The sequence below is a fragment of the Mustelus asterias genome, unplaced genomic scaffold (genome assembly GCF_964213995.1).
Source record: "Mustelus asterias unplaced genomic scaffold, sMusAst1.hap1.1 HAP1_SCAFFOLD_178, whole genome shotgun sequence".
In the NCBI taxonomy this organism is placed as follows: domain Eukaryota; kingdom Metazoa; phylum Chordata; class Chondrichthyes; order Carcharhiniformes; family Triakidae; genus Mustelus; species Mustelus asterias.
Window position 1 is genome coordinate 225,180 of NW_027590179.1, and position 21,452 is coordinate 246,631.

At 44.8% G+C, this 21,452-nt stretch overlaps 1 protein-coding gene and 2 non-coding genes across 3 annotated transcripts in view; 1 reads left to right on the top strand and 2 right to left on the bottom strand.

Annotated features, from left to right (window-relative positions):
• LOC144485255 (uncharacterized) overlaps nt 1–21,452 on the top strand; it is a 182,814-nt gene that overhangs the window by 100,809 nt on the left and 60,553 nt on the right.
• Nucleotides 7,281–7,352, bottom strand: trnaq-cug (transfer RNA glutamine (anticodon CUG)). The gene has a single exon. It is a non-coding gene; the product is annotated as a tRNA-Gln (tRNA).
• On the bottom strand, nt 11,896–11,967 carry trnae-cuc (transfer RNA glutamic acid (anticodon CUC)). The gene has a single exon. It is a non-coding gene; the product is annotated as a tRNA-Glu (tRNA).

Consider the following 21,452-nt stretch of genomic DNA (forward strand, 5'->3'; position numbering starts at 1 on the left):
CAGAGCACCTTCACCCACGCCGTATCCCTGTACCCTGACATGCTGATCCCACTAATCAACGGAGCACAAATACCCAGGCCCTATCCCTGCACCCTGACATACTGACCCCACTAATCAACAGAGCTCCTTTACCAGACCCTATCCCTGTACCCTGACATACTGACCCCACTGACAACAGAGGACCTTTACCCAGGCCCTATTCCTACCCCCTGACATACTGACCCCACTGATCAACAGAGCACCTTGACCCAGGCCCTATCCCTGTGCCCTGACCCCACTAATCAGCAGAGCATGTTTACCTAGGCCCTATTCCTGTACCCCGACATACTGACCACACAAATCAGCAGATCTCGTTTACCCAGGCCCAATTCCTGTACCCTGACATACTGACTACACTAATCAACAGATCACCTTTACCCAGTTCCTATCCCTGTCCCCTGACATACTGACCCTGCTAATCAACAGAGCATCTTTACCCAGACCCAATGCCTGTGTCCTGACATACTGACCCCACTAACAACAGAGCACATTTACCTAGGCCCTATTCCTGTACCCCGACATACTGACCCCAAGAATCAACAGAGCACCTTTACCCAGGCCCTATCCCTGTCCCCTAACATACTGACCCTGCTAATCAACAGAGCATCTTTACGCAGGCCCTACCCCGGAACCCTGACCCCACTAATCAACAGAGCAACTTTCCACAGGCCCTATCCCGGTGACCAAGACATACTGACCCCACTAATTAACAGAGCACCTTTAGCCAGGCCCTCTCCCTGTACCCTAACAAATGAACCCCACTAATCAACAGAGCACCTTTACCCAGGCCCGATCACTGCCCCCTGACATATTGGCCCCATTATCAACAGAGCACCTTTTCCCATGCCTGAGCCCTGTCCCCTGACATACTGACCCCACTAATCAACAGAGCAGCTTTACCCAGGCCCTATCCCTGCACCCTGACCCCTCTAATCAACAGAGCACCTTTTCCCAGGCCCTTGCCCTGTACCCTGACATACTGACCCCTCTAATCAACAGAGCACCTTTTCCCAGGCCCTTGCCCTGTACCCTGACATACTGACCCCACTATTCAACAGAGCACCTTTCCCCAGGCTCTATCCCTGTATCCTGACATACTGACCCCACTAATCAGAGCACCTTTCCCCAGGCACTATCCCTGTCCCCTGACGTCCTGACCCCACTAATCAACAGAGCACCTGTACCCAGGCCCTATCCCTGTTCCCTGACATACTTGCCCCACTAATCAACAGAGCAGCTTGCACCAGGCCCTATCCCCACACCCTGAATTACTGACCCCTCTAATCTCCTAACCTACACATGGCGGCCACGGCACTGGGCCAGAACTCAGATAAAATCCCCGCAGCTGCAAACTCGGGACCCATAGGATCTGATCCGGCCTTGAGGCCTGCTGGACAATCAAATAAACTTTTAAACATGGATAGATATTTGTCCAAAGTGAGAGCAAGAGCACCAAGTGATGCTGAGTACGATCCGAGTACACGTTGTGATCCAGAGTCGCCGTTCGAACAGAGTGCTGAAGAAGAGTCGTTTAATTCTACACCAGTAGCAGGCCCAAGCAAACCTCCAAAAAAGAAAGTTTGTCGACAATATATGGATAGCTATCTGAGTCTCGGTTTCAAATGGACTGGAGATTAAAACATACCTCGGCCTATGTGTTTGATCGGTGGTGAGAAGATTTCCAATTCCAATATGGTCCCAAGCACGATGAAAAGACATCTGTTGTCAAAACATGGAAATCTGGCAAACAAGGATGTTCAATATTTTGAAAGGCTTTTGGAACAGCAGAAATGCCAACCATCATATTTCAAAAAACGAATGACTGTCTCAGATAAGATGCAGATTGTATCTTACCAAGTGACTGAATTGATTGCTCAACAGACAAAACCACATACAATAGCTGAAAAATTGATTCAGCCTGCCTGCAGCTTGATTGTGAAAACTTTGTTTGGTGATGATGCTGAGCGAGAAGTTATGGAAATTCCTTTGTCTGATAATACAATTCACACAAGAATAGTTGATATGTCAGCTAATAATGAGAAGCGTGTTTCCGAAAGTATGAAGAATTCTAAATTTGCCATTCAAGTTGATGAATCGACCGACATTAGTGGAAAAGCACAGTTGCTTGCCTATATCAGATTCATTCACAATGACGAAATAATCACACAGTTTCTATTTTGCAAGGAACTTGAAAAACATACCAGAGGACAAGATATTTTCCAAACCTTGCTTGAGTATTTGGAAAAAGTTGAGAGTTCATGGGATTCTTGTGTTGGAATTGGTACGGATGGAGCGCCATGTGTGATAGGGAATGTGAGAGGCTTGGCGGCACTCATCAAGCAGAAAAATCCAGATGTAATATCAACTCACTGTTTTTTACACAGAGAGGCATTAATCACCAAGACCCTTGTAACTGATTTGAAGTTGGTTCTAGATCGGACTGTGCGCAGTGTGAACTTCATCAAAGCAAAACAACTAAAGGTGCAGTTATTTGCTCAACTCTGTAAAGACATAGAACATAGAATCCCTACAGTGCAGAAGGAGGCCATTCGGCCCATCGAGTCTGCACCGACCACAATCCCACCCAGGCCCGACCCCCACATATTTACCCGCTAATCCCTCTAACCTATGCATCTCAGGACTCTAAGGCGCAATTTCTTCTTTTTTTTTTAACCTGGCCAATCAACCTAACCATCTTTGGACTGTGGGAGGAAACCCACGCAGACGCGAGGAGAATGTGCAAACTCCACACAGACAGTGACCCGAGCTGGGAATCGAACCCGGGATCCTGGAGCTGTGAAGCAGCAGTGCTAACCACTGTGCTACCATGCCGCCCATAGAACAGTTCAGCACAGAACAGGCCCTTCGGCCCATGATGTTGTGCCGATCTTTATCTGAAACCAAGATCAAGCTATCCCACTCCCGATCATCCTGGTGTGCTCCATGTGCCTATCCAATAACCGCTTAAATGTTCCTAAAGTGTCTGACTCCACACGTGTCCATTCCACACCCCAACCACTCTCTGCGTAAAGAACCTACCTCGGACATCCTTCCGACATCTCCCACCATGATCCCTATAGGTATGCCCACTTGTAATAGCTCCATCCACCCGAGGGAATAGTCTTTGAACGTTCACTCTATCTATCCCCTTCATCATTTTATAAACCTCTATTAAGTCTCCCCTCAACCTCCTCCGCTCCAGAGAGAACAGCGCTGGCTCCCTCAACCTTTCCTCATCAGACCTACCCTCCAAACCAGGCAGCATCCTGGTAAATCTCCTTCACACTCTTTCCAGCGCTTCCACATCCTTCTTATAGTGAGTTGACCAGAACTGCACACAATATTCCAAATGTGGTCTCACCAAGGTCCTGTACAGTTGCAACATAACCCCACGGCTCTTAAACTCCAACCCCCTGTTCATAAAAGCTAACACACTATAGGCCTTCTTCACAGCTCTCTCCACTTGAGTGGCAACCTTCAGAGATCTGTGGATATGGACCCCAAGATCTCTATGTTCCTCCAGTCTTCAGAACCCTACTTTTGACCCTGTAATCCAAATTTAAATTTGTCCTACCAAAATGAATCACCTCACATATTTCAGGGTTAAACTCCATCTGCCATTTTTCAGCCCAGCTTTGCATCCTATCTATGCCTCTTTGCAGTCTACAACAGCCCTCCACCTCATCCACTCCTCCACCAATCTTGGTGTCATCCGCAAATTTACTGATCCACCCTTCAGCCCCCTCCTCTAAGTCATGAATAAAAATCACAAAGAGCAGAGGACCAAGCACTGATCGCTGTGGCACTCCACTAGCAACCTGCCTCCAGTCCGAAAATTTTCCATCCACCACCACCCTCTGTCTTCGCTCAGATAGCCAATTACCTATCCAATCGGCCAACTTTCCCTCTATCCCACACCTCCTTACTTTCATCATAAGCCGACCATGGGGGACCTTATCAAACGCCTTACTAAAATCCATGTATATGACATCAACTGCCCGACCTTCATCAACACACTTCGTTACCTCCTCAAAAAATTCAATCAAATTTGTGAGGCACGACTTGCCCTTCACGAATCCGTGCTGACTATCCCGGATCATTCCGCATCTTTCTAAATGGTCGTAAATCCCATCCCGAAGGAACTTTTCCATCAATTTACCAACCACCGAAGTAAGACTAACCGGGCAATAATTAACAGGGTCATTTCTATTCCCTTTCTTAACATAGAATCAAAACATCAATGCCTAATTCTGCACTCAGAGGTTTGCTGGATGTCCCGCGGAAAAGTTTTAAATCGGGTGTTAGAGCTGAAGAACAAATTAAGAGAATTTTTGGAACAAGAAGGGACCCCATTGTACCACCAACTGGATGACAATGACTGGTGTGCAAAGCTGGCATATTTGGCCAATATCTTTTCCCGGTTAAATGTGCTCAATGCCAGTATGCAAGGCCGCGATGACAATATCCTCACAACTAGAGACAAACTAACTGCATTCAAAAAAAAGCTTCAGCTCTGGCTCAGAAGATCAATGCAACATAACCTCGAAATTTTCCCACTGGTAAAAAGTTTTAAAACGAGCAATGAATCGTACGGCCTCAGACAGGAACATCTTGCAACACTGGTAGAAAAGATTGATCATTACTTCCCATCGTTGTCGACAGAAAAAATCGACTGTGTTAGAGACCGCTTTGCGAATTCCAGCTGTTCAGGTCTGACATTGGATGAGGAGGAAGAAATGGCCTGCATTTCGAGTGATAGCACCTTGAAAATGAAACACGGGAGTATGCCACTGGACTCTTTTTGGATATACAACCAGAAACAGTATCCACACATCTCTTCAAGAATATTAGCGATTCTTCTACAGTTCTCAACGACATATTGTTGTGAACAGGGATTTTTAGTTCTGACAAATATCAAAGACCAGAAAAGAGAAAGGCGTCTTTGTGTTGATGAGGAGATGAGAGTTTGTTTGTCTCAAATTACATCTAATATAAATGAGATTAGCTGACAAAAACATGCTCACAGCTCTCATTGAGTTTGTATACTTACTTAAGGTTCCATATGTAAGAGGCTCGTCTATAAGTATATTTTGGGAATGAATCATGTTTTTATGTTGCTGCATTGTTTTATACTTTCTGGATGTTGCTTGATCATATTAGAAAGTAGTTGTGTTCTATGTTATGAATCAAGCACTGCTAGGAGGAAAGGCCTTTTTTTTTGTTTTTGAATGCATTTCTTATCAGTAAATATTTTGGTGTGGCGCGAGCAGATTTTTATTCCGAAAGTGCGGCCCAGTGAAAAACGTTTGGGAGCCACTGTCCTCGCGAAACGGCTTCAGCCCCAGAGGACGATTGCTCAAGAATATAAAGAGCTCGTAGGCAGAATCATAGAACCTTTAAAGTGCAGAAGGAAGCCATTCGGCCCATCTAGCCTGCACCAGCAGTATTTCCACCCAGGCTCGATCCCCGTAATCCCGTATATTTACCCTGTTAGTCCCCTGATTCTAAGGGCAACGTAACATGACCAATCAATCTAACACGCACATCTTTGGATTGTGCGCCGGGTGCTCGGTTTTCTTCCACACACGCAGACACGGGGAGAACGTGCAAACTGCAGACAGTCACCCGAAGCCAAAACTGAATGCCGGGCCCTGGTACTGCGAGGCAGCAGTGCTAACCACAAAACGCACAGTTGTCCGATATCATTCACTGAGTTACCTGTCCGCAGTTCAGCAAGAGTTGGGGTGTTGAGAATAGTGGTTCCACAGAGATTAGAACTCGGATTGTTGGATTCAAAGTCCAGAGTGCTCACCGTTAAACCATGGAACCAACTGGGCGCCAGCTGAAAGCAGGAGGTCTTTCACCCCGATCTCACACATACACACTCTTGCTCAATTATTGCCAGGCTCCTGTCGAAGGGTTGTTGTTGTTTGACACCAACTGCTCCTTTGATTCGACAGAGCGTCAAAGAGTGGCGAAAGATGAAAAAAGAAAAACATTGATGCTGCAAGCATCTGGCGCCAGAGTCTCAGCAATGTGCATTGACAAATTGTCCTCTCGATTCGTACTTGGTGAAAAATGTAAACGAAATGTCCTTGAGAAAATCAATTATCAGCATTGGCGAAGGAAAGGAAGGTTCCGCCGAGATTTGCACTCAGATCGCTGGATTCAAGGGACAGAGAGCTCACCATTACACCACGGAACACAGAACACGTCAAGGAACTGCAAATGACCTGCGAAACCTGACTATTTCTTGAGATATCTCCCTAAAGCTCTTGCCTTGAAATGATTTGCTGTAGATTTGGGGCACTCTGTCTTCTGAGATTTTCTGCTATCAACGGTGGCGCATAACGATACGTTGAAATCACACTTGCTGTTGCTGTCACACCGAATGAAAGAGATCAAATTCTTCGAGTGCCCATTTGCCAGCGGTGGGCGCGTTCTGGGATATGTGGTGTACCAGTGAGCTCTCTGGAATCTGAATCCAACAGCCCGAGTTTGCATCGTGGCGGAGCCTTGCTTTTTTTTTGCTAAAGCCTATGATGGGTTTGCAGGAGGGCATTTTATTTTAAATAGTCAGAAAGTGGAAATCTAAACACTGACGAAATCTCAGCAAATTCCACGGCAATCAAATTGCAGACAGTGCAGCGAATGCCTCTCCTGGCGTCATTGCATCAGTCCCAGAGGATGATTGCTCAGGAATACAATGCGCTGAGAGGCAGGGAAGCCACTGTAGACAGGGGGGGGGGGCGGGGGCGGGGTCCATCTTCATGTGTCGTGTCATTCACTCACTCATCTGTCCCAATTTAAAGAGTTCGGATGCGAGAGGCCAGAGTGCGATCCGTTACACCATGGAATCGACAGCACTGTAACCGAAGACACTAGACTTTTCTCCCAAAACACACACACGTACCTACACTCGCTCTCTCTCACACGCGCGCACACAGACGACACACACACACACACACACACACACACACTTGCTCAATAATTGCTGGACTCCATTCGAATGGCTGTTGCTCCGGGACCAGCTGCTCCTTTCTTTCAAGAGAGGAGTTAAAGAGAAGAGAAAATATGAAAAGACATTGATGCGCCAGGCATCTGGCGCCAGAGGCTCAGCAATGCGCATTGTAATAGCAGTTGAACTGGCTGACAAATTGCCCTCTCGATTCGTACTTTGTGAAAAAATTGAACGAAACGCCCTTCGGCAAATCAACCCTCAGCATTGACTAATTAAAGCAAGGTTCCGCCGAGATTTGAACTCGGATCGCTGGATTCAGAGCCCAGAGTGCTCACCATTACACCACGGAACCCAACACGCAATGGTAGCCCGCAAATAATCATGCAATACCTGTGCCAGTTTGAACAGCAGTGAGAAAAACCATTCCCATTCCCCAATTCCGTCAATTACTCACAGCAATTCATATTTACATTGCCCTTGCTGTTTCCTCCTAAAATAATGAGTACGTTTCCTTCAACTGCACTGAATTTCACTGCAGCTCACCACATTCAAAGGGCAATGTGAGCATCGACCTGTTATAAACTTGTAGTAAATCCAGTGAACAGCGTCAGCTGTATACAACTCTGTTTTCGTCACATTGGAAGCCAGTGTGAAAATGTGAACAATTTCTAACCTTAACAGACAGGAAGGAGAGTGTGACTGTGGATAATTGGCACTGTGCACATTGCTAAAATCAGTATCTGGGAGAATCGGGCAGGTGCGATCCTGGTCAACTAGTGGTGAGGGGTCCGCGTTTTCAGGGTCGCAGACTGGCTTCGATGTACTAAGATTTTTTTGCAATGAGAAAAAACCTTGAAGTACTTCCTGATCGAAAGCAGCTCTGTCAGAATCAGTGAAGTGAGATTTGTAGTTTTGCTTGCGAGTTGGAAATGTCACATGTGCAACTGGTCAAGAACAAACACAGAGAGTGAAGGACAGTGATAGGTTGTAAGGTTCTGCCGATAGAGATCGTGATACAACTAACGTCTGGGTGCTAATGGGCCAGATTTAACCGCTTACACTGACAAAAATATCACACATTTCTGGATAAAAATTCCCAGGGTAAGAAGAAAACTTCTCACCGAATGAACATTAAACTCTTTCACCTTTATTGATTGCAGTTTTCATTCAGACACTGAGGTCAACAAAGCGGGATGGAAAAAGATTCAGTTTGATTGGTGACGCTGCCGGAGGGACGGAGAGCTGGAGTTCACCCAGGAAAGCAGCAAAGTTTAAACACGATGGAGCCGAACGTGGTGCTGCAACCAACGATTCTGAAATTACATCTGATATGCTGCGACTAAGCTAACCGTCCTCCTGCTGTAGCGATGCTTGCACCCTTTCTTAACATACGTGAAGCCAAACGCTGTTTCCATCTGGTGTCTCAGCTTGTTCTGAATCCAAAGTTTACCATTAACCGATCAATAAAATCCCCCACCGTTACAATGCATTCCTCTCAGTCACCAGGAACATCATTCTCATCTTCTATTTATTTGCTGCACCTCCTTCCAAACATTACAAACTCCTCTTACATCTTTCACTCTGACCTTTTCTCTTAAACATTTCATGATTAAACTTTTGAACTATTGTGGATAATTTTGTGACGGTAAAAAGCTGATCATTTCCAAGGGGGAGCTAAAGCACATTGACGCACACAGAGAAACCCAGACACATACACGCACCCAGGGTGACAGAGGCCGAAGGAGAGACAACATACTGAAAACACAACCTGGCTCCGTCTCTGTTCCATTTCTGACTGCAGGTTCCGTGATGCTTTTGTGAATGAACGGAAATGTGCAACGGAGTGTTTGGGTGGATTTGATTCAATTCGCTGTGTGGACATAGAGTTAAAACCAGGAATAATCAGGAATCCCAATGGATTTGAACTCCATCACGTTAACCAGCCAGCCACGATGACTGGCGCTATGAGCTATGAAGCCAACCGCATGCCCATTTTAACAGTTACTCTACTGTAATCAGTGGAACGAGCATCAGAACGAAGATTTTGTGGGTAATATTTGATTCATAGGAAATGTCTGAGATGGACAATACGAAGTTCAAAGATGTTAATGGAAAGCGGCAGAATTTGAAATGTGTCAGTTACTTTCAGTGATCACTGTCTGCCGTGTGTTTGCCGTGTGATTCTTCGTCAGAGCTTATTACTGATGTTACATCTCTGACTTTTCCAACTCTAGTGCAAGTACATCCAGCTGGAAGATTAATCTTGCTTCGCCCTTCACAGATGCTATGAGGTGTGTTTGCATTGAATGAAGAATTATAGAAAGTTATTCATTCCTTGGGTGAAAATCAAACCCGAACCACCGTACTGAATCATGACCACGAAACTTCCAGTGAAGCTGATTTAAGAGATTTGCAATCAGTTGATCAAGATCGCTTTACTCATTGCTTCATTTCTGGCCAATTTCGCCTGAGACACATTCACTCAATCACGGTATCACTTTATGATTCCAGTAAAATGCACCTTTTTCCTTGTGTTCAGATCCAATTATCCCCACAAACGGAGCAAATTCAAAATGTTCTACTTAGTTATCGATTGTTATAAACCCCGGGCCCTGGCGGTGAAAACACTGATTCGGCAGCAGTAGATCACCCGGACTCCACCAACACCAGCTCAATGTTGCACTTGTCCATCATTCCTTGTGTCAGTTAATCCATGCTGTCTTGCTCTCTGTCACATACCTTCCGTTTTGTTCTCATTACAGAGCAATTCCCGACTTAAATGCTGCAATAACTCAACCGTTCAATTAAAGCTTTGTGAGAAACGAGAACAATTCTGAAATATGAATCAGTGAGCAATAAAAAGCATTTGGAAATGCTTCTACGCGATCTTGAACCAGGAACGTTTCGCGTGTGAGATGAACGTGATAACCACTACACGACAGAAACACAGCAGTCCGTGTAGCTGAAGCAGATCAGATTTACTGGAGAAGCAACAAAACTCCTTCCACAATCCCGTAAGTTTCTCATTTTACATTGCCTCTTCTGGTTCCTCCAATCAAAATGAATAATGATACATTCCACTGCGAAACATTTTGGCGATCACATGTTTGACCAACGTTATTCTTAACGTTTAAAGCAAATTCAGTGAATATCTGACGGTGGGGGAATTTGAACTCACTCCTCCACAAATTGCACTATCCTCAATTTAGTGTCCTAGAATTCTCATCAGTGACACCATCAGAAGTGATTGCTACCAGAGCTGTTATTGGCAGTGAACAGAACCAATGAGGCGGGATTGGATCACATGTCCCGTTGAGTCTCCTCCGCCACTTAAAATCAAGATGGGTCCCCAGCTCAACAACCACCTCATCTCAGGAATCAATTCAATGAAGTTTGGTTCCACCCAGACATAGAGAGAATAGAATGAATAAAAAAGAACAAAAGAGGGGAATAGGATAGAGAGACTGAGCGAAGGAATAACCGACGCAGATCTACAAAGAGAAAGATAGAGACGGAGTGGGGAAGACACTGAACGGAAAAAATGCCAATTCCATTTGATTTGAATTAAAGAAAAAGAAAGTTGAAAGCATTGAAAACAGCCAATGCTATGGTCATAAAAATATATTCTGGCAATGGTGCTGAAGAATTCAGATTCAGAACTTACCGCAATCCGAGCTAAGTTGTTCCTACGCTACACCACTGTCATCTAACCGCCAATGCTTCAATTTGCCCAAGATTGCCCGGTTTACAAATATCAGGTCAAATCCAACGCCGCAAATGACCATCAGTCTACTCCTGATCATCAGTAACGTGACGGAAGGGGCAATAAACAATGGTATCAGGAGGAATTCCAATGCAAACTGGAGGAACATCGCCCGACCTCCCGATTCGGCACTGACTGCGTTCCAGACTCAACACTGAATTCAACAACTTCAGAGCATCTCCTTTCCTCCATCTTCTCCCCATTTCCATTTATTTTGTTTTATTTCGTTTGATCTTACTTATTTATTTTTATTACTTTATATCTTTATATATATATATTTATTTTTTTAAATTTCCATGTTTTGCATTGTTTATTTAAAATCTCACTTTCCATTTTGTTGCCCCCTCTCCCTCCACCCCACTCGGGCCGTCTCTCACACATGTTTGGAAAGCAAACCGGAGCACACGGAGGAATCCCACGCAGACACGGGGAGAACGTGCAAACTCCACACAGAGTGACCCGAGAATTTAACCTGAGCCACTGGCGCTGTGAGGCATAATTGCTAACCACTGTGAAACCATGCCGTCCTATTCTACTGCATTTAATTTTACTGCAGTGTTAGTACCAACCTGTGATATACCATTTTGTGGATATTCTGCTGATCAACATTAACTTATCAGCGTTAATGAACGGTGGCTTCCAGCCCCAAGTTGGGGGCCACTGTTTGTACAGAAGGAGGTTTGTACAGAAGAAGCAACTTTGCTGCTTTTCTGGGTGAACTCCAGCTCTCCATTCCTCCGGCAGCGTCACCGCTCAAACTGAGTCTTTTTCCATCCCGCGCTGTTAATCTCACAGTTACTGCTTTCTGAGTGAAAACTGCCTCCACTTCACTGGAGGTCGGAGAGTTACAATTAAAGGTCTTCTTGTCACTGAGTCCGAGATTTGGACCCAGACCTGCGAGGTATTTATGTCAGTAGAAACAATAAAATCTACTCCATCAACAGCCAGATCTTAGCCCACACCACCATCTATATCATCAGCGCTTTGTATCCTATTACTCTCTTTTTTTTGTTCTTGACATGTGACATTTCCAATTCAGACACAAAAGAGGAAACCGACCGACTGCTGATTCCCACAGAACTGGTACAAACCTGGAAGTAACGCAGGATGTTTACGCAGCAATATATCTACTTTCCCTGACCGGGAATCGAACCCGGGCCGCGGCGGTGAGAGCGCCGAATCCTAACCACTAGACCACCAGGGAAGCTGGCCTAAGTTCTTTAAAAGATTGATTTATCCATGAGCCTTCTGCCTTTTATTTTTATTTCAGATTCTTTATTCACAAAAAACAATTTTCTCCTTTAAATTGTCATGTTTAGATCGAACCCAAGGGACTGTTCAGCCAATTAAAACAGCGAATCCTGTTAGCTGCAACATGAAATCGACCGTGAGGTGAAATAGTCCCGCAAGCTGGTCATGTGGCACTTTCAATTTCCAAATCTCACCAAACTCATCACTGTGGCTTCTGTGAAACTTACAAGGTAACACACGGCAGACATTCATCACGGAGAGCAACTGGCAGAACTCATTTATGAAACATTATCCTGCCGCTTCTCTTCCTTTTTCTGTCGCTGCCTCTCATCAAGTTCCCTCTGGTTGTTCATTTCCCAGGGTCAATTAGCTGCTTGATACAGACACAGAGAGTTGGTGAACCCGATCTTCACCTGGAAAGCAAGGGAAGCGAATGTATGACACACGGCATTGAGAGGAGATGGAGTTTAGAGATAACAGTATAAGGAGACACAGATATCTAATCTTCCTGATCCAGTTCCTGATTGCAGGAACGGACACAGTGCCAATTATCGACTGTCACACTCTCCTTCGAGCCTTGAGCACGGAGTTAAGATTTGAAGTGTTTGAAGTCTTGCTACAGTTATTCAGGGTTTGGTTGAGACCACATTTGGAACAGTGTGTTCAGTTTGGATCTCCCCATTTTAGACAAAATAAAAGCAAAATCAGAGGATGCTGGAATCTAAATCAAGAACAGAAAAATCTGGAAAATCTCAACAGCTTTAACGAGAAGGAATAGATAACATTGAAAAACTGCAGGGATTCTATCATTCTATGAGTTTGATAGGGTGGATGCTGAGACTTTATTTTCCCTGGTCCGGGAATCTAAAGCACGGGGGTACAATCTCAGGATAAGGCGCTGATGATTTAGGACTGCGATGAGCAGACATTTCTTCACTTAAAGGATAGTGAATTTTGGGAATTCTCTATGCCAGAGGATTGTAGATGCTCCATCATTGAACACATTTCAGTTCGGGTTGGATAGATTTATGTTCTATTCAGGAATGAATGGTAGCAGGGATATGGAATTGGAACAAATGCTCAGCCACAAATTCATGTTTCCATTCTAACTGTTAAGCTTAATGGTACAATGGAAGCATATATATAATATTATATGTAATATGTCAGAAATCAATAGTCATTAAATAATGTTGGTGACAACAGATAACAGTACAGCCGGCAACACTTGAGAGCTATTTTTTATTGACGACCACGGACCCATTGCCAACACGCAACTGTTTGCCTATGAATGCAGATGGTGAGAAAACAGTAAAATCAGCGTCCCTGGGTGGTCTCGAATCACCAACCTTCCAGTTAACAGCCGAACGCGCTGACCGATTGCGCCACAGACACTAAGGCAGCAGCTGCTGACGATATTCTAAGCTAGGGTGTCAATAACCACAATTCTCTTTCTGCAAAACCTGTTCCAGAACTGCAGCATGACCGCACCGTTTAGAATTCTATATAAGTATCTTTGGTTACGTTGATCCCGCAGCATTTCTGTAGCGTGTTGGTTATTCTCATTTTCCTATGAACGTGTAGGTAAAATGAATCCATGTCTCTTATCACAGGGAGGAATTCAACGGGAGGGAAGGGAACTGACCACCAGAAGCCCAAGGATCCAATAGTTTCCACTCAATCATCAATAACACCATTCACAGCTGCACCTGCATCCAAATATTATGACCCATTTTCCTCAGGATTTGTTCCAAGAGTTAATATTTCCCTTGTTTTCTCCTCATTTTGAAATGAGATTCGCTTCAATATACAACTCAAATGGAATTGGAAACCTGACGGACTAATAGTCACTGGGTAACATAAACCCCATGGTGTTCATTTCCAGATTCACAGCGCTCAGCTTTTCAATCAAATGGAGGAATCTACTACTGAAACGTTTTGGAAAGTTGGGTTGAATATTGTTTGTGACTCACTCAGATACTGTTTAAATGATACTCGAAGGTTCAGTGCGCGGGACATAATCCATAATGTTTTTCTGAGCTTGTGTTCGGTGTATTGCGAGTTTTGAACGGGGTTGAATCTTGTGTCCCGCTTTCGAATCGGGAATCTTTCGTGTGTTGGGTGAATGTGATAATTATTACAAACAGAAATGATGCTCTACAACTCTGCAACAGACTGGGGTGTCGAACCGTGCAGTTTGATTGGACTTCAGAGTTTCTGAAGTGTGGTGTTTATACATTCACCTAACACATGAAAGGTTTCCTGTCTGAAATAGGAAACGAACTAACTCATCTCTCAGTGTGAGGAAACGTTACCTCATTTTCGTTTGTTCTTAAATATTGAAAGAAAACATTATCTCTCAGCCTAACTGCAGTTGCACTTCCCAAGTGTGAAATGATATTCCACAAAATGCCCAGTTAATATAAAGTTTATTTATTAGTCACATGTAAGGCTTACATTAACACTGTTACGAAGACACTGTCAAATTCTCTGGTCGCCAAACTCCCGCACATGTTCGGGTCAATGCACCGAACCAGCACGTCTTTCAGGCTGTGAGAAGAAACCGGAGGATCCAAAGGAAACTCATGCAAACACGGGGAGAAAGTGCAAACGTCAAATAGACAGAGACCCAAACCGGGAATCGATCTTTAGCACTGTGAGATGGCAGTGTTAACTACTGTGCCACAGTACAACTACCCTCCCCGCTACCGCCCCCACACCCCTCCTAACGCCCCCCTACCCGCCCCGGCCACCCAGACATGGTAAAAGAGAAAAAATGGCACAAATGTCATGTACTGATTCTAATGTTTCATGTCTGCCGCATGAAAAAGGTTTTTTTTAGCTTAAATGTACTTCCAATAATCAGGTTTTAAAGTTAAATCAGACTGTACTGTTTGACCATCAAGTCGCTTTTATCCTGAGCGGACTTTGTGTATTGAAGGGATAATCACATTCTATTCATATTTGCGCAGGTCCCAGGCGCTAAACGGGGCAGAAATGTTGTCAAAACTCACTGCTCTGAAGTTTCCGAATTGAAGTTTATTCTAATCTTTATGTATACTGTTACAGTCAGATTGCCTGGAAAACGCCAGTGGACATGTTTCAGTTTATTGGAGAGCATGTGCAAAGGAACACCGACCTCAATGATCGGGTTTCATCTAAATTTGAATAAAAAACGAACAATGCGAGCGAGCTAACGTTCATTAACACACTGATTTCCGACAGCGCCGTGTATTTCTATGCCATGGAGCCCACACTGCTGCAGAGATATATCGAATGCGGTCCAAAAATCCCAAGCTGGCAGTTCCAGTTAGTCCCCAGCAAACAAGCGCGGCAAATTCAGTTTCCACCGAGTGACGGAATTTCTTCACATTGCAGCAAAAGAAACCACTCAAAAATAGCAACTGGTGTGGTCCAGTTGCACAGCTGTATTAATTGATGATCGTAACTTATGGCTGTAGAATCATGAAATCATGGAATCCCTCCAGTGCAGAAGGAGGCCATTCAGCCCATCGAGTCTGCGCCGACCACAATCCAAACAAGGATTGTTCCCGTAACCCCACATATTTACCTTGATAATCCCCCTTACACTTGGGTTAATTCAGCATGGCCAATCAACCTAATTGATATAAGATTGACCAATCGATCTGAGATTTGTTAAGTGGTTTTCCACGCCTTTCTCTGCCTACTTCGGGAGGCGGAGGTGGAAGTTGATAGGAGTTATAGAGAAATAGTAACTCCTAGAAATGAGGCTTGGGTCAATGCCAGGAGGAGGGGTAAGAAGCAATCGGGAAGACAATCCCCTGGGGCGGTTCCCCTCCATAATAGGTTTTCGGTGCTGGAGGCTACAGTTGAGGAGGAATCAACTGAGCATAGAGAGCAGATCTCTGGGGGTGAGCCGAGTGAGAAAGCTCAGGTGGTTAGGGGCTGTAAAAGACTGGGCCTTGTGATTGGGGACTCCACAATTAAGGGGACAGATAGGAGGGTCGGAACTAAAGGTAGGGACTCAGGGTTGGTGTGTTGCCTACCAGGGGCTGGGGTCCGGGATGTGTCTGACAGGGTATTCAGGACTCTTAGGGGGGAGGGAGATAAACCACAAGTTATTGTACATGCGGGGACACACGACATAGGGAGGATAGGGGAAGGGGATATTAGGCAGGGATTTATGGAGTTGGGGTGGAAACTAAAGGCCAAGACTGACAGAGTGGTTATCTCTGGACTCTTGCCTGTACCACGGGATAGTTTAGAGAGGAATAGGGAGAGGGAAGGTTTGAATTCATGGCTGAGGGGATGGTGCAGGAGGGAGGGGTTCAGGTACTTAAGCAATTGGGGCTCGTACTGGGGAAGGTGTGACCTCTATGAGAAGGATGGTCTACACCTTAATCAGAAGGGGACCAATATCCTGGGGGGTAAATTTGCTAAGGCCATGCAGGGAGGTTTAAACTGATTCGGGGGGGGGGAGGGATCCTGAGTAGTGGGGCTGAAAGTGAGGGATGCATGGATGGGGACTGCAATGCACGGCATTGCAGAGGTGGGGTGGAGCAGGGTTTGAAATGTGTATACTTCAATGCCAGGAGTATTCGCAATAAAGTGGGTGAACTTGCAGCGTGGATCAGTACCTGGGACTTCGATGTTGTGGCTATTTCAGAGACATGGATAGAGCAGGGGCAGGAATGGATGCTGCAGGTCCCGGGGTTCAAATGTTTTAGTCGAAGTAGGGAAGGAGGTAGAAGAGGGGGAGGGGTAGCATTATTGGTCAGAGATTGTATCACAGTGTCAGAGAGGAGGTTTGATGAGGACTTATCTGTTGAGGTAGTATGGGCGGAGATTAGAAATAGGAGAGGAGAGGTCACCCTGTTGGGAGTCTTTTATAGACCTCCTAAAAGTTCTAGAGAGGTTGAGGAAAGGATTGCGGAGTCAATCCTGCTTAGGAGTGAAAGTAATAGGGCAATTGTTATGGGGGATTTTAACTTGACTAATATTGACTGGAATTGTTATAGCTCTAGCTCGTTAGAGGGGTCAGTTTTTGTTCAAAGCGTGCAGGAAGGTTTTTTGACTCAGTATGTAGACAGGCCAACTAGAGGTGAGGCTATATTGGATCTGGTGCTGGGAAATGAGCCAGACCAGGTGCTAGACTTGGAAGTTGGTGTGCATTTTGGTGATAGTGACCACAATTCGGTTACGTTCACCTTAGTGATGGAAAGGGATAGGCATGAACCTCGGGCCAGTGGTTTTAGCTGGGGGAAGGGTAATTATGAGGCTATTAGGAGAGAATTAGGAAACATAGGTTGGACTAGGAGATTACAGGGACTGGGAACGTCCGACATGTGGAGTTTTTTCAAGGAGCAGCTACTGCGAGTCTGTGATAGGTATGTCCCTGTCAGGCAAGGAGGAATTGGTAGGGCTAGGGAACCGTGGTGCACCAAAAAAGTTTCTTTGTTGGTTAAAAAGAAAAAGGAGGCTTATGTTCGGATGAGACGTGAGCACTCGGGTAGTGCACTAGAAAGCTTTAGATTGGCTAAGAGGGAGTTGAAGAGCGAGCTTAGAAGGGCTAAAAGGGGACATGAGAAGACTTTGGCGGATAGGGTTAAAGTGAATCCTAAGGCGTTCTATAGGTATGTCAAGAACAGAAGGTTGGTTAGGGCAAGTTTAGGGCCAGTTATAGATGGCAGAGGGAAGTTATGTGTGGAACCGGAGGAGATTGGTGAAGCATTGAACCAATATTTCTCTTCGGTGTTCACGCAAGGGGACATGAATATAGCTGAGGAGGACACTGGGTTGCAAGGGAGTAGAATAGACAGTATTACAGTTGATAAGGAGGATGTGCAGGATATTCTGGAGGGTCTGAAAATAGATAAATCCCCTGGTCCGGATGGGATTTATCCAAGGATTCTCTGGGAGGCAAGAGAAGTGATTGCAGAGCCTCTGGCTCTGATCTTCAGGTCGTCGTTGGCCTCTGGTATAGTACCAGAAGATTGGAGGTTAGCGAATGTTGTCCCATTGTTTAAGAAGGGGAACAGAGACTTCCCCGGGAATTATAGACCGGTGAGTCTCACTTCTGTTGTCGGCAAGATGTTGGAAAAAATTATAAGGGATAGGATTTATAGTTATTTGGAGAGTAATGAATTGATAGGTGATAGTCAGCATGGTTTTGTGGCAGGTAGGTCGTGCCTTACTAACCTTATTGAGTTTTTTGAGAAAGTGACCAAGGAGGTGGATGGGGGCAAGGCAGTGGACGTGGTATATATGGATTTTAGTAAGGCGTTTGATAAGGTTCACCATGGTAGGCTTCTGCAGAAAATGCAGATGTATGGGATTGGGGGTGATCTAGGAAATTGGATCAGGAATTGGCTAGCGGATAGGAAACAGAGGGTGGTGGTTGATAGTAAATATTCATCATGGAGTGCGGTTACAAGTGGTGTACCTCAGGGATCTGTTTTGGGGCCACTGCTGTTTGTAATATTTATTAATGATCTGGATGAGGGTATAGTTGGGTGGATTAGCAAATTTGCTGATGACACCAAAGTCGGTGGTGTGGTAGACAGTGAGGAAGGGTGTCGTAGTTTGCAGGAAGACTTAGACAGGTTGCAAAGTTGGGCCGAGAGGTGGCGGATGGAGTTTAATGCGGAGAAGTGTGAGGTAATTCACTTTGGTAGGAATAACAGATGTGTTGAGTATAGGGCTAACGGGAGGACTTTGAATAGTGTGGAGGAGCAGAGGGATCTAGGTGTATGTGTGCATAGATCCCTGAAAGTTGGGAATCAAGTAGATAAGGTTGTTAAGAAGGCATATGGTGTCTTGGCGTTTATTGGTAGGGGGATTGAATTTAGGAGTCGTAGCGTTATGTTGCAACTGTACACAACTCTGGTGCGGCCGCACTTGGAGTACTGTGTGCAGTTCTGGTCCCCACATTACAGGAAGGATGTGGAGGCTTTGGAGAGGGTGCAGAGGAGGTTTACCAGGATGTTGCCTGGTATGGAGGGGAGATCCTATGAGGAGAGGCTGAGGGATTTGGGATTGTTTTCGCTGGAAAGGCGGCGGCTAAGAGGGGATCTTATTGAAACATATAAGATGATTAGAGGTTTAGATAGGGTGGATAGTGATAGCCTTTTTCCTCTGATGGAGAAATCCAGCACGAGGGGGCATGGCTTTAAATTGAGGGGGGGTAGTTATAGAACCGATGTCAGGGGTAGGTTCTTTACCCAGAGGGTGGTGAGGGATTGGAATGCCCTGCCAGCATCAGTAGTAAATGCGCCTAGTTTGGGGGCGTTTAAGAGATCCGTAGATAGGTTCATGGACGAAAAGAAATTGGTTTAGGTTGGAGGGTCACAGTTTTTTTTTTAACTGGTCGGTGCAACATCGTGGGCCGAAGGGCCTGTTCTGCGCTGTAATGTTCTATGTTCTATGTTCAACAGGTATGTTTTACTGTCTCCAAAATTCTCCAAAAACCAGTCCAAAGTGATTCTTCACTCCCCGAGGGTTTATTTCCTTTTCCAGTCTGGCAACCTTTAATCCCAGAACTATCTTTCACAGTGATGGTTCTCCTGGACATTTTCCCACTAACACAAGCAAGGCGAATCTTCCAGCCTTGTTTCACAATTCTCAGGAATTTGTGACTAACATTCGACATCGGAGCAGAAGTTGGCCATTTGGCCCTTTGAGTCTGCTCCAACATTTATTTTGATCATGGCTGATCTTTTTGTGTTAAGTTCCTCATATTCTAGTTCTACACCCGATATTTTTGATTCCCTTACCCAACAAGAATTGGTATGAAAGCAAAATTCTGCTGTTGCGGGAATCTGAAACAAAAACAGAAAATGCTGGACAATCTCAGCAAGTCTGACAACATCTGCAGAGAGATAATAGAGACAACATTTCAAGTCAGGATGACCCTTTGTCAGAGCTGAAGACAAGGAAAGTCGGACAAAATTCATATTGTAAGAGTCAAGAATTGGGAAGCAATCTATTAAACCTCCTCTGAACCACTTTCAATGCATTTGTATCATTTCTTAAATAGGAGACGAAGCTGCACCCAGTATTCAAGATGCAGTCTCAGCAACGCCCTATATAACTGAACTACGATGTGGAGATGCCGGCGTTGGACTGGGGTAAACACAGTAAGAAGTTTAACAACACCAGGTTAAAGTCCAACAGGTTTATTTGGTAGCAAAAGCCACACAAGCTTTCGGAGCTCCAAGCCCCTTCTTCAGGTGAGTGGAAATTCTGTTCACAAACAGAGCATATAAAGACACAGACTCAATTTACAGAATAATGGTCGGAATGCGAATACTTACAACTAATCAAGTCTTTAAGAAACAAAACAATGTGAGTGGAGAGAGCATCAAAACAGGCTAAAAAGATGTGTATTGTCTCCAGACAAGACAGCCAGTGAAACTCTGTGGGGGTTACAAATAGTGTGACATGAACCCAATATCCCGGTTGAGGCCATCCTCGTGTGTGCGGAACTTGGCTATCAGTTTCTGCTCAGCGACTCTGCGCCGTCGTGTGTCGCGAAGGCCGCCTTGGAGAACGCTTACCCGAATATCAGAGGCCGAATGCCCGTGACCGCTGAAGTGCTCCCCAACAGGAAGAGAACAGTCGGCTGAAAGGGTTAACTTTTCTACAGAACCTAAAGGGGCGGGGAGTGAGCAGAAAAAACTTGGCACACAATTACATCACTTTACACAAGTTTAAAACAAAACAAATGATTTTAAACTTCATCTATTAATTTTTTTTGTTATATTCCTCAACCTATTTAATTTGATCAGTTTTTGTTGGGGATGGGTAACTTCTGTTCTTTATAAACTGATTCACTCGTTTTGTTTATTCTACATGGGCTCGGAGAATCAGAACCCAGACTTTATCATCCTTATCCTTTTTCTCCCTTTGCCACCACTCCCTCTGTTTTGCGGGAGGATCGTGGGGATTCCAATCAGACCGAATCATTTTATCATAAAAGTAAAATACTGCGGATGCTGGAATCTGAAACAAAAAGAGAAAATGCTGGAAAATCTCAGCAGGTCTGACAGCATCTGTGGAGAGAGAATAGAGCCAATGTTTCGAATCTGGATGACCCTTTATAAGAGCTCTCGAAAGGTTGGCTCTATTCTCTCATAATTTTAATCGATAAGTTTCTTGTTCTTAGTTTCCAAATGGCAGGTAAGACCTGTCCGGTCCCCACTCTGATTTTTCACTGGCCATGCTTGGGTAAGATTATAACCATTAGAATCTACTCTCAGAGATCTGCTTTTCAGTCCAGTGCTACTTGGAGTATACCGTCACTTCACCAACTATCAGGTCACAAGTCCCTCACAGTTCTTATCACAAATTTATGATAAAATAATTTAAACATGCCTGAGAACACTTCTTAACTTCTTAGTCAGCTACCTACCCCCGTTTGTTGATTAGTCAGACCCCATTTTTACAGATTCCAGGTTTCTC